Source organism: Belonocnema kinseyi, chromosome 10 (genome assembly GCF_010883055.1).
Source record: "Belonocnema kinseyi isolate 2016_QV_RU_SX_M_011 chromosome 10, B_treatae_v1, whole genome shotgun sequence".
NCBI classification, from domain to species: domain Eukaryota; kingdom Metazoa; phylum Arthropoda; class Insecta; order Hymenoptera; family Cynipidae; genus Belonocnema; species Belonocnema kinseyi.
Genome location: NC_046666.1, coordinates 13,676,539 through 13,693,193, shown reverse-complemented (window position 1 = coordinate 13,693,193; position 16,655 = coordinate 13,676,539). Strand labels below are relative to the sequence as shown.

The following is a 16,655-nucleotide window of genomic DNA, read 5'->3' as shown; positions in this document are numbered from 1 at the left end:
CCCCCCCCCCTAGAAGACGTCTTAGGCCAATATAAAAAACATGAAATTCAGCTAAATACATTTGACATATTGAATCCGCCATTTTGTATTTTACTATTCCAACGTCAGAATCGGAATCAGCGACCCCAAAAACTCCCTAGAAGACGTTTTAGGCCAATATAAATAAAAAATATTAAATTTAGTCAAATACAGTCGCCCTATTGGATCCACCAGTTTAAATTTTACAATTCTGATGTCAAAATCGGAATCAGCGACACCGAAAACCTATATAAGTCTACAGCAGCTGCTGCTGAAAGTGAAGGTAAAAAAATCGAGGGGTCTTTAACACCCAGTGTGCACTTAGTGAGTGAAAAAGTAATTTTGGAGCAAATTTTTTTTTATTTGATTAATTTTTGTTTACTTTTTAACGTAGGTATATCATATGAAGTGAAATATTTTTTTTTTATTATTTCATACTTTTTTTCTATGTAGATGGCTTATAACTTACGGGATCGCGTTTTGCGAGAGCAGACTGTGGATGTGTTGAATAAAATATAATTGTTAAAATACTATATTATTCAATTTCTTATATTTTTATAGTATTCAGGTCAAAGTTCCTCAATTTTTATACTAATAAATCGATTTAAAAGCAAAAAATCTGATTTATCATTTTATCATAAAATTTACTTTTCAACTGTGCAAATAAGTATCTTTTTTTTAAACCACTCATGCTGCAATGTTTTTCTTTGGAAAATACAGTCATACATTTTCGGGTTAAAATGGTTAAAATTGCGTGAGTCATGAATTTTTAAGTAAAAAAAAAACAACATTTTTTCGCTTATTTAATAATTTTTTTAACAAACTTTAAATACTTAAATGAATATAAAATCAACTGTACCTTATAAAAGATCCCTTAAAATATATCGGATAATTTTGTTGAGACAAAATATTCAATAGGGGTTGAACAATACATAATTAAATACGCTGGGGTATAAAACACCCACGATGCACTTGACCGTGATTTTTGTTTTACATTGCGTTGAACTATTTAACGACATGTGTGACAGATTTCTATAAAATTTAGAGATGCGAAAAACGTAAAATAGTTCTATAAAATATGAAATTCTAGCTAAAGTACAGTCCATATCGAAGGAGTCTCGAAACTATAGAAAACAGTTCTATAAAATGATAACCAATTTTTCGCAAAAAAAATTAATCTTCTGTATTATTATATTATTACCATTAGCTGTACAAGGCGGTCTGCACATTTTTTTGACCCATTCTATAAAAAAATATTGCTAAGCTTATTATAATATATGTACTAAGATTTTATATTTTAGAAATATTACAAATTATTATTGAATAATTTATATGACTAAACAAGATTTAAACCAAATTCAAAAATATTTCAAGATATTTCGAAAGATTTTGGAGAAATCAATATATATTTTTAAAAAATTAATAGATTTAAAAGGATTTCTACCAATTTCCGAAGATTTCAAGAGATTTAACAGGCTTTAAAGAATTGAAAAACATTGCTTATTTTTTAAAATTAAATTTGTAAAATTCTCGTTTCAATTGTACTGAAATTCCTTAAAAATTCTTCAAAATTACTTAAAATCTCTTAAATTCTTGAAAAATATTTTGAACTCTTTTAAATACTTTAAAATCTTTTCAAATCCGATTATAAACTTTAAATTTTTGAACTCAAACAACTCCCGTTAAATTCCTTAAAATTCCTGAAAATCTGTATAAATACTTAAAAATATTTTTAACTTACATAAAGAACTTTAAAAGCTTTTGAATTTTGTAAAAATTATTTAAATGCTTCATAATATTTTTAATCACTTAAAATCTCTTGAACCCATGAAAATTATTTGAAAGCCTTTAAAATCTCTCGAAAATTCTTGTACTCTTTGGAATTCTTTAAAATTCTTAAAAATGTTTTGACATTCATTTATAAGTTTTAATCTCTTTTAATTTAAAACAATTTTCAAATCCCCTTAAACTACTTTAAAATTCATTAAAATCCTTTAAAACACTTGAAAAACGATATTAACGATATTCATTAATTCTGAACATCGGTGACTTTTATAATCAATTATATAAACGAACACATAGAACTATTATTTTTCCATAACAATTTTTTATGTCGACTACATTATAATTCTCATTCTACTAAAATTAAGTGATGAAGAAAATTATTTTAGCCACAGAGTTCTAGAAGTTCTCTGAGTTTCCTTCGTTCCCTGAGTTCCATGAGTTTCCTGATTTCACTGAGTTATCTGAGTTTCTGCAATTATTATAGTTCCTGAGTTACCCGAGTTACCTGAGTGCCTGAATGAACTGAATTAACTGAGTATCCTGAATTCCTAAGTTCTCGGACAGTTCCCTAAGTTCTCTAAATTTCAGGAATTCTTAAAATTTTCGGTTTTCCCTGAGTTCTCAGAGATCCTAGAGTTCCTGCAGTTCTATGAGTTTCTAAAGTTCCCTGTATTCCCAGAGAGTTCCTTGAGTTCTCTAAATCACCGGAGTTCTTATAATTTCCGTCGTTCCCTGAGTTGCCAGAGATCAGTGCCCTGAGTTTTCTGAGTTTCCCGAGTTCCCTGAGTTAACAAGAGTTCCCTGACTTTCTGGAGAGTTCCTTTGACCTCTCAAAATTTCCGGTGTTCTTTAAATTTCGGTGATTTCCTGGATACCCATAGATCCCTGAGATACCTAAGTTTCTATAGATTCCTGATTTTCTGAATTTCTCTAATTTCCCTAAGTTCCATGAGTTGTGAGTTGTGACTTGTGAGTTATGAGTAGTGTATTGTGAGTTCCTTTAGATGCCTCTTCTCGTGAAGGAATGAGTGCGACAGACAAGCGGATGGAGAACTAACCGCAACCCTAAAGGTTTTTGCCTGAGGCTACGAAACCCTAAAATTAAATTAAATTGGCATTCCCTGAGTTCCCTGCATTTCCAAAAATTCCTGAGTTTCTGAAGTTCCCCGAGTTCCTAGAGAGTTCCTTGAGTTGTATAAATTTCCTGAGTTCTTGGAATTTCAGGAGTTCCCTGAGTTCACAGAGTCCTCTGAGTGCTTTAAATTCCTGTCGATTTCTGAGTTGCTGCAGTTTCCTAAATTACCTGAGTGCCCTGACTTTCTTCAAATCTTTAGAGTTCTTATAATTTCCATTGTTTCCTAAGTCCCCAGATGTCACTAAGATCTTTGAGGTTCCGTAATTCTCTGAGTTTCCCGAGTTTCCCGAGTTCCCTGAGTTACTTTAGTTTCATGAGTTTTCTGAGTTCCTAGAGTTCTATGAGTACCTAGGGAGTTCCTTAAGTTCTCTAAATTTCCGGTGTTATCTGAATTTCCGGTGTTTTCTAAGTTCCCATAGATCCCTAAGATCCCTGAGTTCCTGTAGATCCCTACCTTTCCGAATTTCTCTGAGTTCCCCGAGTGCCCTCAGTTTCCTGAGTTCCCTGAGTTGTAAGTTTTGTGTTGTGAGTTCCTTTTCATAGCTTTTATTGTAAAAAAATTAATACGATGGATAAACGTACGGACAATCTTACGCAACTATATCGGTTTCTGCCTATGACTATGAAATTCTAATAATCAAATTAAATAGAAATGAAAAACAAAAAGATATATTTATTTCAGTCCTAATCTCTACTCTTGGTTTTCAATTGGAATTCCCTGAGTTCCCTGCATTTCCAAAAATTCCTGAGTTTCTGAAGTTCCCCGAGTTCCTAGAGAGTTCCCTGAGCTCTCTAAATTTTCTGAGTTCTTTGAATTTCAAGAGTTCCCTGTGTTCACAGAGTTCTCTGAGCGCTTTGAATTCCTGTCGTTCCCTGAGTTTCCACAGTTTCCTAAATTATCTGAGTGCCCTGACTTCTTTAAATCTTTAGAGTTCTTATAATGTCCATTGTTTCCTGAGTCCCCAGAGATCACTAAGATTCTTGAGGTTCCGTAGTTCTCTGAGTTTCCCGAGTTCCCTGAGTTACTTTAGTTTCATGAGTTTTCTGAGTTCCTAGAGTTCCCTGAGTACCTAGTGAGTTCCTTAAGTTCTCTAAACTTCCGGTGTTCTTTGAATTTCCGGTGTTCTCTGAGTTCTCATAGATCCCTAAGATCCCTGAGTTCCTATAGATCCCTACTTTTCCGAATTTCTCTGAGTTCCCCGAGTGCCCTTAGTTTTCTGAGTTCCCTGAGTTGTGAGTTGCGACTTGTGACTTGTGTGTTGTGAATTCCTGTTCATAGCTTTTATTGTAAAAAAATTAATACAATGGATAAACGTACAGACAATCAAACGCAACTATATCGGTGTTTGTCTATGACTATGAAATTCTAAAAATCAAATTAAACAGAAATGAAAAACAAAAAGTTATATCCATTTCAGTCTTAATCTTTTCTCTTAGGTTTTTATGAGCATTCCCTGAGCTCCCTAAATTTCCAAAGTTCCCTGAGTTTCCAAAGTTCCCCGAATTCCTAGAGAGTTCCTTGAGTTCCCTAAATTTCCAATGTTTTCTGAATTTACAGAGTTCCCCAAGTTAACATAGTTTCTTAAGTTCCCTGAATTCCCTCAGCTTTGAGTTTTAACTTGTAAGTTCTCAGTTATGTATTTTTAATTGTTTTTTTTTACTTTATCTTCTCGTAACAAAAATACAACCTACGAACCGACAGTCCTTAATTTTTCTATTAGTTTTCGTGTATTCCTATTTAAAAAATTAGAATGAAATTATTCTTTTTCATGAAAATGTAGATTTTAATCTAATTTTATATAATAAAATTTTGCGATTCCACAGTTGTGTCCTTAAATCAGTGAGATGTAAATGCCGAAACAGGTTTTTATTTAAGACCGGAAGCGCGAATAGTTATTTGGAAGAGGATCAATTTTTTTTGTATTGAATGAGGTTAGATGATTGCAACCACTCTGATACAGAAAGCTAAACTAGAATTTCAATTTAGTTCAAGTAAACTTTTTACATCTTTTTATACAAAATAAAAAGTCTAGGAGCAAAATCAATAAGTATTGGTTCATCCCAGGAATATTCTCTTGCTTTTCGAGACTTAAATAAATAATAGCTAGAACAGCTTTCGAGAGTTTCTTGCGGAAAACGAATACCCATTTCTCCTCTGATACAAAGCCAGAGAAATACGAGCAGTCTTCATCAAATTGTTAGATTTCGAAGACTACAGCTAACGACAGACGTCAAGCTTACCCTCGAGAAAATACAATAAGGCTGAGAATATTGATTGAACTTCTACAGATATTGATTTTTATATCATCCAAAAATTAACCGTCGTTTTAAATTTAAATTAACAGCAAATTACCAATTAAAATAGTGCTATGTCATTTACAACTCCTTTTGGCAAACATCTTTACTAATAAGGTACTAATCATCTATTAATTCATAGTCGAATTCTACTAATTCGATTAGTAGGGAAAGTAATCTCTGGGGAATGAAACGAGGCGAAGGGGAGTGTGATTTGGAAAAATAAGGGGTAGGGTAGTGGGGGAGATAGAGAAAATATGAAACATGAGTGGTGGGAGCTTATGGAGTGAGGAGAAATGAAGAAGGGAAAGTAAGAGAAGTGAGGAAAAATTATAGGCCAGGTAGTAGGGAGATTAGGAAAATAAAGGGGAAATGAGAGCAGGATAAATAGTGAGAGTCAGAGGGAATTAGAAGGGGGGAGTAGGGGGCATAATTAGAGGAGAGAAAGGCTAATAGGGGAAGTGAAGGAATGGCTAGTAGGGTAGTGTGAGTGACTAGGGAAGGGAAAGTGACACGTGTAAAGGGACGTAGGGGAAGAAGAGAGTTAGGGAAATTGAGGAGAGGAGAAAGTAGTTGAGGAAAATGTAGGTAAAGGACAGGGTTGAGACGAGTGAAGTGTGATAAGGAGTTGGAGAAGAGAAGAGAGAAAAATGTTGTTTAATTAAAATATTAAATTTTTTGAAAACAAAATCAAAACGTCATAACTCTTCTGAATTTTAATTATTTAACAGAAAGAATAAACAAATTATATGTCATAAATTTATCATACTTTCAACAATGTAAAAATAATAATCAGAACTACTTTAATATGACCTTTTTAGTGCAAACTCTTGCGAGTTCGAAAGGTTTAATTTCTATCCAAGTTTAAAGAGGAGATTTTTATTATTAACAATTTTATTGATCTAAATGGGAAATTTTCTTCTAAATTGGAAAATGTAGTTTATTATTTTAAATATTTTTATTTCATTATTAGGGAGGAAAATCTGGTTTCTAACTTGTTTTTAAATTAGAATAGAGATTTTTAAATTTTTTAAATTTTAAATGAACGTTCAACTGAGTTAAAGAGAGTACGATTTTTTATTACAGACATTTTTCTTGAGATGGAAAGGAAGAATTCTCACTCTTCAAATTTTTCTAAATCGTAAGAGAAGTAATTTTTACTTAAAACATTTTTATTCAGTTCAAACAGAACATTTTTCTGTTCGATTTGATTTGTGAACTGAAAGAGGGAATTTTTTGTTTCAATTTATTTTGAATTTAAGTCAAGACATTTTACACTGTTAACATTTCTTCGTATTTACATAAAGGAAATCTTGGTTAATATTTTTTTCCTTATTTGGATGAGAGGATTTCTTTATTCTTAATATTTTTTATTGGAAGGGAGGAAGTTTTGATTTAAATTCTCTTTCGGACTGGAGAATTTGCGCAAATTTTTCTTCACATGAAAAGGAAGAATTTTTTTCAACTTTTTTCTGAATCAGAAAACAGATATTCTTTATTTCTTTAAATTTCATTTTATTGGACAAAAGACAATTTCGGTATTTAATTATTATTTTAACTTAACTTGAAAAACTTTTTATCTTTCACATTTTGGTTAATTTTTTTAAGGGGAAAAGAATTTTATAATTTTATTATTTTTCTTGAGATGACAAAGGGAATGTTTCAGTTCAATTTTTGTTGGGTATTTTTGAGCTTTAACTGTTAATTTTATATAATTTTTATGTCTAAAATTGTGCAGTTTTAACTACTTAATTTCAGAACAATTTTCTTTCTTAAGAGTTTTTTTAGCTTGTTAGCTTACTAAAGCTTGAATTAAGAAATCTTCGTACCTCAATATACAAATTTTTCAGTTTTCCTTTACATCGTTTCAAATTCAGATGTATTTTCCTCAAAGCAGTTTAAAAAAAATAGTTTTTCTATTATTTTGAAAATCAAAAAAATAAATAATAATGAAATGTTTTTTGTAAATGTATTTTTTCTTGCTATCATCTCTCACGAATACTCTAAAAATAGAAACAATGGTAAATGAGACAAAGGAAAGTAGGAAAAGCGAGCAGTAAGGAAAGTGAGGGAAAATGAGGGAATAGGAAGTAGCAGAAGTAGAGGAAATTATTGGAAGGGCAGATAGCTTGTGAAAGAAGAGAAGGGAGGGCTAGTAAGGCAGTGAGGGTGATTAGAGAAAGGAAAGTAACGACTGGGGAAGAAAACTAGGAAAAAGGTAGTTTAAGCTGGGGAAATGAGGGAGAGGAAATCGGGAAAGCTAAAAAAATTGAACGGTAAATTAGAGGAAAGTGATGAAAATGAGAAGTGGAGGAGAAAGTAGTAGTGGAAGTGAAGAAAAATGATTGAGAAGTAGGAAAAATTATTAAAAGTAAGGGAGGCTGGCGAGGGAAATAAAAGGAGATTAAGAAGGGCAATGAGGATAATTAGACATAGAAAAGTAATGACTGTGCCGGGAATTAGGGTTAGGGAAGTGTTAGCTAGAAAAGTAAAAATGAGGAGAAGTGAAGAAGAAAGTTCTAATGAAAAATTAGGTAAGGGGAGAAGGAGAAATCATTGTAAGTAAGGGCGGCTAGTGAGGAAAGTAAAAGGAGAGTCAGCAGGTTAGTAAGAATAATTAGGGATAGAAAATTAATTTCTTTTCAGGGGCGTAGGGTTAGGGGAGTGTTAGCTGGAGATGCCAGAAGAAAAAGTGGAAGTGAGGAAATAGTAGAGAAAATAAGAAAAAATTTGAATGTGGGAGTTGGAGAAATGATTGGAATTAAGGAAAACTAGTTAGGAAAGTAACAGCTCTGCTAGATAGAAAAGTAAGGAGAGGGAGAAGTAGAGGAGGAAGTAGTGAGGAAAGTGGTAAGTAGCGGTAGAAAAGTAATAACTGTGCAGATAAGTAGGGTTAAAGGAGCGTTATCTGGGAAATTAAGGAAAAGGAGAAGTAGGAGAAGGTACTATTTAAAGGCAGGAAAAATTAGGAATGGAAAGTAGGGAAAATCATTACAAGTGAAGAAGGCTAGTGCGGGAAGTAAAAAGAGGTTGTTAGGATAGGGAGAAGTAATGGAGGAAGTAGTAGGAGAAGGGAAGGATTAAAATTATTGAAATTAGGAAGGGGGTTAAGGTAAGAAAGGGGAAAGTAGAAATGTTAGGTAAGTGGGATATTTGAACGATTTAATCAGCTTTTTTTAAATGTAAAAATACTTTTTATTCTTCCCCCTATTTTTTACAAATGTAACCTTTCCCTTATTTTTGCACTGTGGTCTCTTTATCAACGACAATAACAAAATATTAAATCTTCTCTTAGCAGATTTCACTTAAAACAAGTAGAACGGACTTTATATCGATAAATAAGGTAACTCTCAGTAACAGGAATCGGTTTTGGCACGATATCAAGTACATCGTGTATGGATAAACTTTAATCTCCATGTACGACCCATGTGCAACAGTAAATCTGAGTACACTGTGCGAACACTATTGGCATATTCCACCCTTTCGTGTCGAGACCGTTAGCGTGTCGAGTACACGGAAAACTCTTCCCCAGGGAGCAACAAATTTTCCCCATTTAAAAAAATTAACCAATTTCATTCAACGAAGCAAGACGACTCTTTTAGAAAATAGTTGAATTCTCAAACAAACTGGTCTAAAATCAATTTTTTATATTGAGTTTTATTTTGAAATTGTAAAAAAAATGACTGCCTCCGCTGGGATTCGAACCCAGGTATTTCCGAATGCTGTTCTGATTTTGTATAAAAGTTGACTTTTGAACCGAAAAAAAAAGAATTTTCATTCATTAATTTATTTTTGAATCAGAAAAATGAATATTTAGTTAGATAGTTACATTTTCAACTTAAAAAAGGTTACTTTTCAAAAAAAACTGTATTATTAAGTTTTAGATTTTTAAAATGAATTGAAAAAAGATACATTCTACCAGCTAAATTCCACACAAAAAAAATAATTTTAAGGAAAATACTTGAATCTTCAACAAAATAAATGAATTTTCAGAAAACGTGATTAATTTTCTACCCAAATAGACGAATTTAAAAAAAATAGTTAACTTTTCCAGCTTAAAAGCCATTGTTTCAAAATGCAAGATTACTTTTAAGCAAACCAGTTGTATTTTCTATTTCTGAAGAAATTTGTTAACAAATGCTCGAATTTGAAAAACAAATTTGATAAAATAATGCGATTTTTAACCAAGTATTTAAATTTTCAATATAAAAAGAGAAAATTTAAACCAACAATAGCATCAATTAGTATTAAACTTGTACGAAAAAGGAGATGTTTTCAAAAAAATAGTTATAGTTTTAACCAAAAATAAAAATTTGTTAGAAAACTGTTGAATTTTCAACTAGGTAATATGAATTTTCAATCAAGAACTTGTCTACTATAAATGATGAATTATAAATCCACAATAAGAAATTTTTGATTCAAAAAGATGTATATTCAACAAAAAGTGAAATTCCCTACTAACGAAGTCGACTTTTTAACAAAATAGTCAAATTTTTGAAAACTAAGAATTAAATTAACAATTAAATATTTGAATTTTTACGCAAAAAGGCGATTTTTTAAAGAGGAAGTTGAATTTTCAAGCAATAAATAGTTTAATTTTTAACTAAAGAGGCGATTTTCAAGTAAAAATTATAAATTTCTAATTTGAAAAATTCAATCAAGAGATGAATTTTTAACTAATAAATTTCCTTTTTAACAAATTAGTTCAGCCTTTCAGAAATTAGTAGATATTTTAACAAAGAAAGTTAATTTAGCACAAAAGAATATTAATTTTGAACTAAATAAAAACTAGTTCAACTTTCAACAAAAAAACCCCAATAGTTAAATTGTCAGTTAAAAAAGTTAACTTTCAATGAAAAAAGAGGAATTTTCAACAAAGTATTCAAACTTTGAAACTGTAAAATTGACCTTATACCGCTAAAGAGGTCAGTTTTCAACGAAAAATTTGCATTTTCAAATAAAAAATATAAATTTTCAACCTCAAAAAAATCGTTAAATTTTGAGTCTAAAAACGGTTTTCACAAAGAAAAAAAAATACTTTTCAACCAGTAGAATTTAAAAGAAATCAGTTTTTAACCAAATAAATAAGTCCTCATCCAAAATAATGAATTTTCAACAAGCAAAAAAATTAATTTTTTCACACAAATAGACGAATTTTCAGCAAAATAAATAAATTTTTTACAAATAATTGAATATTCAACTTGAAAAAAAATACATTCTATTAAAGATAGAATGGTTACATTTTCAGATAAAAACGACATTACAATAAAATAGTTAAATATTTTCAAAAATATGCAATTTCAAATAAATAGTTTAGTTTTCTGAAAAATTATTTTTTAATGAAAAGTTAATTTTCAACCAAATAGTTAAATTGTATACCAAAATATTGAATTTTCAAGCCAAAATCATGAATTTTTTATAAAAGAGTGTAATTTTCGACCTGAGAATATGATTTTTTGACAAAAAAGTTCAAACATTCAAACATTCTGCATTTAAAATATAAATCGTGAATTACAATTTTTTAAATTTATTTATATTTTTTTGTCGTTGTTTAAATTTGGTCGTTAGATTTTGATTTTATTTTTAAATTTTAAATGCGATCTGAATTATTAGAAATGAATAAAAAAACAATTTTTTTTCAGTAATTTCTTTCCGATTTCAAAATTCAATTGTGAGACTATTATATTTTTGTTTAGAATTCACCTCTTCAGGATGAAAATCCTACCATTTGCTTAAAGATTTCAATAGTTTGTTTAAAATTCACTTTTTATTTGAAAATTAATTTTCTGGCCATAAAAATGAAGGCATGTAATTTGTGTTGAAAAATGAACTACTTTGTGAAAAATATTCTTCTATTGATTAAAGATTAAACCATTTTATTGGAAATTCGATTCCTTTGTTGATAATTTTTTTTTTTTAGTTTGTTAGAAAATTAATATTCTTGATAAAAAATTGAACTAATATTTGATTATTCATTTTAATAGTTGAAAATCCACCTCTTTAGATGAAAATTTAAGTATTTGTTTATGAACTTGTTTTTTAATCAATTTTTTCAACTACTATTCTGAATATTTATCATTTTTTGTTTAAATTAATCGTTTTTAGTTTAAAATTTAACCATATGCTCAAAGAGTTCAAATGTTTTGTTGAAAATTCCTCTTCTTCGACACAAAACTCGGTTTTTTATATTAAAAATTGAACAATTTCGGTAAAAATTTAATTATTTTGTTGAAAATTAAATTGTTTTGTTATACATTGAAATCTTTTACAAGAAAAATCGTCCTTTGGATTAAAAATTTATCTTTTTTAGTAGTGAAGTTCTTGGCTTAAATTCATCTTTCATGATTGAAAATTCAACTGTCTTTAAAAAAATTTAACTTTGTGGTTGAACGTTCGACAATTTGATTGAAAATTCAACTAATTGATTTTAAATGCGACTGCAAATTTAAAGTTGTTTATTAAAAATTGTATTTGATTAAAAAATATATTTTTTCCAATTTTCGTTAAAAGTACCCTACTTTGGTTTTAAAATCATTTTTTCTTCATTTATCTGCGACATTTTTAAAATGTAATAAAGAAAATAATAATATTTAAGCCTCTAAAATCTAAAAGTTGACGAAAACTAAAAATACGAGACCACGTCAATTTTCCAGCTAGAAAAGTTCCGAGAGCCACTCACAAGAGATTCTCTGCTCCAAATGCTTTTGAAATTTAAAGCCTATACATTTTTATGACTAAAAGTTTCGCTTCTTTTCTTTTCTGTAGGATTATAGGTTTATTTATTCCTTCGAGAAAACAAAAAACTTCTAACCGAAAGGAAAATTATTCTTCAGAAAGTGCAAAAAATTCTTAAACGCATATAAAACGATATATTATACTCGCTTACCTTTCAAAGGACAATTTTATTGGCCATACTGATTCCGGAATTTCAGTAAAAAATATTTTCCATTTTTAGACAAGGTAATAATTTCCAGACAAAAAAGATTATTTTTCAGCCAAATATTAATTGTGGTAAATAGTAAAACAGTTTAATTTTTTAACCAAAAAAGACAGCATTTCAACAAAATTATTTAATTTTCATAAAAAATAATTAAATTTACAAAAAAATAATAAAATTTTTAACAAAATACTGGACTCTTTGAATAAGAGGTAAACTTTCCAACTAAATGGTCCAATTTTTGAATAACAATATTAAACCTTAACACACCGTTTTATTTGAAAATAAATAGTCTATTTTTGTTTTGACAAAAAAAGGACGAATTTTTAACGAAATATTAACATTTTTAATTACATAGTGGAATTTTCTGCCCAGAAAGAAAAATTTTGTACAAGAGAGTAGAATTTTCAAACAAGAAAAAAATACAAATTTTCAAATAAAAACATTTTTCTTATGAGCGATGAATTTTCATTCCACAAAGAGAAATTTTCTTATAAAAAAAAAAGAATTTTTAAACAAGAAGTTGATTTTTTTGCCAAAGAAGACGAATAGCCCAAAAATGTTAAATTTTCAAAAAAATAATTAAATTTTCAAGAAAACAGTGAAATTTTTAATCTAAGAAGATGAATTTTATATTAAATGGTCAAATTTTACAATAAAAAAATTAAACCTTATAGCACAAAGAGTTTATTTTGAAACAAATACTTGAATTTTCTAGCCAAACGAAAAATTTTGTAAAAGACAGTTAAATTTTCAACCAAGCAATATAAACTGTTAATCTACAAGGATAAACTTGTTATAAAAAAGTTAAGCAGAAGAGTTGGATTTCCGTCCAGAAAAACGACTTTTGAATCGAATTGTGGAATTTTCGAGAAAAAAGAATGAAATTTTACAAAAATACTGGAATCTTTAAATAAGAGGTTAAATTTTTAACCAAATAATGCAATCTTTAAATAAAAATATTAAACCTTAAATCATACACCGTTTCATTTTGAAATAAATAGTCTATTTTCGAGCAAAAAAGAAAATTTTGGTAAAAGGCATTAGAATTTTCAAACAATAAATATAAATATTCAGCCAAAAATATAAATTTTTGTCAAGAACTTTTTAACGGTAAACGATGAATTCTCAATCCCCAATAAAAAAGTTTGTATAAAAAAAAATTTGGCAAAAAAGTTGATTTTTACTAATAGAAGAAATTTTTTTAAGACAATATTAACATTTTTAATAAAGTAATTGATTTTTCAACTCAATAATTGAATTCACCAACAAGAGAAAATTAAACTTCAAACCGTTTCATTTTGGAACAAATAGTCGAATTTTCTAGCAAAAAAGAAAAATTGGGTAGAAGACAGTAGTATTTTTAACCAAGAAAAAAAATATAAATTTCCATCTAAAAAAATTTCTACCATAAGCGTTAAATATTTGATTCACAAAAGGAAATTTTCTTATAAAAAAAAGAATTTTTAAACAAGAAATTGATTTTTTTAACAAAAAAGTCGAATTGTCTAAAGATGTTGTTAGAAGACAGTAGAATTTTTGACTGAAAATTTTTCTACAACAAACGATTCATAAAAAGAAAAATCAGATTTTTTAACAAAATAGTGGTCCTACTAACTAAAAACAGTTGAATTTGCAACCAAATGTTTGAAATTTTAAGGAAAAGAGACGATTTTTGAACAATAGAGTTAAATTTCAACAAAAATGAATTAAAAAAAAACTGTAAACTTTAGCGAAAAAGTTGCAATTTTCCTCCCAAAATATACCAAAAACATTAAATGTTCAGTAAAGATAATAATTTCTAAAAAAATCAAAGAAATAGATCTTAAACAAATATAATTAATTTTTAAAAAAGTGTTTCGAATTTCAACAAAGAAACTGAATTTTTAACGAAACAGTTTCATTTATAAATAAAAAGATGAGCTTTCAAGCAAACAGTTAAATTTTGAGGTAAAAAAGATAAATTTTCAACCAAGAGTAAAATAGTTAAATTTTGGAATAAAAAATAATTTTTTTAGATAAAAAAACAAACTAATTTTCAACCAAAATGATGAATCTGCTATTGATAAGCTTAACTTTTAATAATGAAAAAAAATCAGCCGAAAAGATAAACCTTTAACTAATAATATTCGTGTTTGACAATTTAGTTTAACTTTAAACCAAGTAGTTGGTATTTTATACACGAAATTTTGTTTGAAAAAACAAGGCAAATTTAAAAAAAAATATGAATGTCCTACTATTTTGTTAAATATTCAACTGAAACTGATAGATTTTCAATTAAAAACTCAATAATTATGTTTTTAGTTGAAAAATTAATTTTCCAACAAAAAAAGAATATTTTATTAAATAGTTCAGTGCTCAACCATTATGATAATTTTTTCAGAATGGAGTTCTATTTCCAACTAAGTGGTTCATATTTCAAGCAAAAATTTTCATTTTTAAATAAAAAGCCGAATTTTCAATCAAATAAATATATGAACTAAATTTTCAACTAAAAATGATTAATTTTTCATTAAAAGTGGAATAATTAAATATTAAGTTGAAAAATTAATTAACAAACAAAAAACTGATATGAATTGAAATAGTTTAATGTTCAACCATTGTTCTAATTATTTCACAAATAACTTCAATTTTCCACAAAGTAGTTGAATTAGAAAAAAAAATTCTGAACAAAAATTTTAATAGTTGAATTTTCAACTTAAAACGGTCAATTTTCATCAATTTTCAATGATTGAAATTTCAGGAAAACAACTTATTAACAAAAAATACATTTTCAGAAAAACAGTTAAACCTTCAGCCAAAAAAAAATGGTTGAAAGTAGTTCAATATTGAATTAGGTATAATAATTTCCTACTCAAAGAGATGAATTCTAGACCAAACACATAATAGTAGACTTTTCAATTAAAAAAAAATAACTTCAAACCAAAAATAGTTATGATGAATATAATAGTGTTGTATTCGTTATAAATAAAATTGTTAGAACCTAATATTATGAAAAATTAAAGGGCTCTTTCTGACATTTTATGAAAGAGATCCCTCAGCCGGTGGTCTAAAGTAATTATTTTCTAAGCTTGGAATCTGTATGCAGGTGCCCTGTGTACATGATGCGCATAAATCATGCGTCACACTATATCTACATATTATGTACATTCTGTGTACGCACGTGTGTCTACAGAAGCTCTAATGAGACGTCGTGTATATAGGACAGGACGTGGTATTAAACACATATAACAATCATAAACTAGTATCCAGTATGTAGAGGCACTATGTAAAGATAATATTACACATTCACTTTACATGGCTGATGCCACGTGTATCAAAATCTACTGAGGATGCAAAATATTCGGTCAGAGAAACTGAAGCCATAGTTCAGTCTATCTTGTTACCGCAAGCTTCATGTTTCTTTCCTCTTTTTAAACGTGCGCCAAAATCCGGCCCACTCACTTGTACCATCTATCCTTTTTACATTGTGTCCTTTATAACCACCCAAAAAGCCTTCTCCTTCACGTGTCACCAATTCTAGCCTCTGCCGAATGTACACCAAACGTCTCCGCCCCATTTTTACCACATGCCCACGTTACATTCTGTCCTTGAAAACCGCCCTAATACTCTTCTCCTTCACGTGTTACTATTTCTAACTGGGCTAGAATGTGCGTCAAGTGCCTCTGCTTTCTCCATTTTTATCACACGTCGTCGATCTATCGAATTCTTACCTCTACCTTTATGTTAATTACCCTTTTGAAATTTAACTGATCCTAGTTTCTATGAAACTTGCGCGAAGAACCTCTACTGTTACTTGTACTTCTCTGTCCTTCATGCGTCACCAATCCTAGCTCCTCCGGAATGTGCGCCGAACGCATCCACCGCCACTCGTACTTCTCTGTCCTTTACGCGTCACCATTTCTAACTTTTCCGGAATGTGCGCCAAAAGCTGTCACCCCCACTTATACCACATGCCCACGTTACAATTTGTCCTTTAAAACTGCCCTCATTCTCTTCTTCTTCACGTGTTACTATTTCTAACTGGTCTAGAATGTGCGTCAAGTGCCTCCGCTTTCTCCATTTCTATCACATGGCGTCGATCTATCGAATTCTTACCTCTACCTTTATTTTAATTATCCTTTTGAAATTTTACTAATCCTAGTTTCTATGAAACGTGCGCCAAGAGCCTCTACTGTCACTTGTACTTCTCTGTCCTTCGTGCGTCACCAATTCTAGCTTCTCCGGAATGTGCACCGAACGCATCCACCGCCACTCGTACTTCTCTGTCCTTTATGCGCCACCATTTCTAGCTTTTCCGAAATGTGCGCTGAAAGTTGTCACCCGCACTTGTAGCACATGCCCACGTTACATTCTGTCCTTGAAAACCGCCCTAATACTCTACTCCTTCACGTGTTACTATTTCTAACTGGGCTAGAATGTGCGTCAAGTGCCTCTGCTTTCTCCATTTTTATCACACGTCGTCGATCTATCGAATTCTTACCT

General features: G+C 29.6%; 1 protein-coding gene across 1 annotated transcript in view; it reads left to right on the top strand.

Annotated features, from left to right (window-relative positions):
- The window catches only part of LOC117181033 (alkaline phosphatase-like), a 501,469-nt gene that overhangs the window by 308,032 nt on the left and 176,782 nt on the right, over window positions 1–16,655 (top strand). The window lies entirely within an intron of this gene.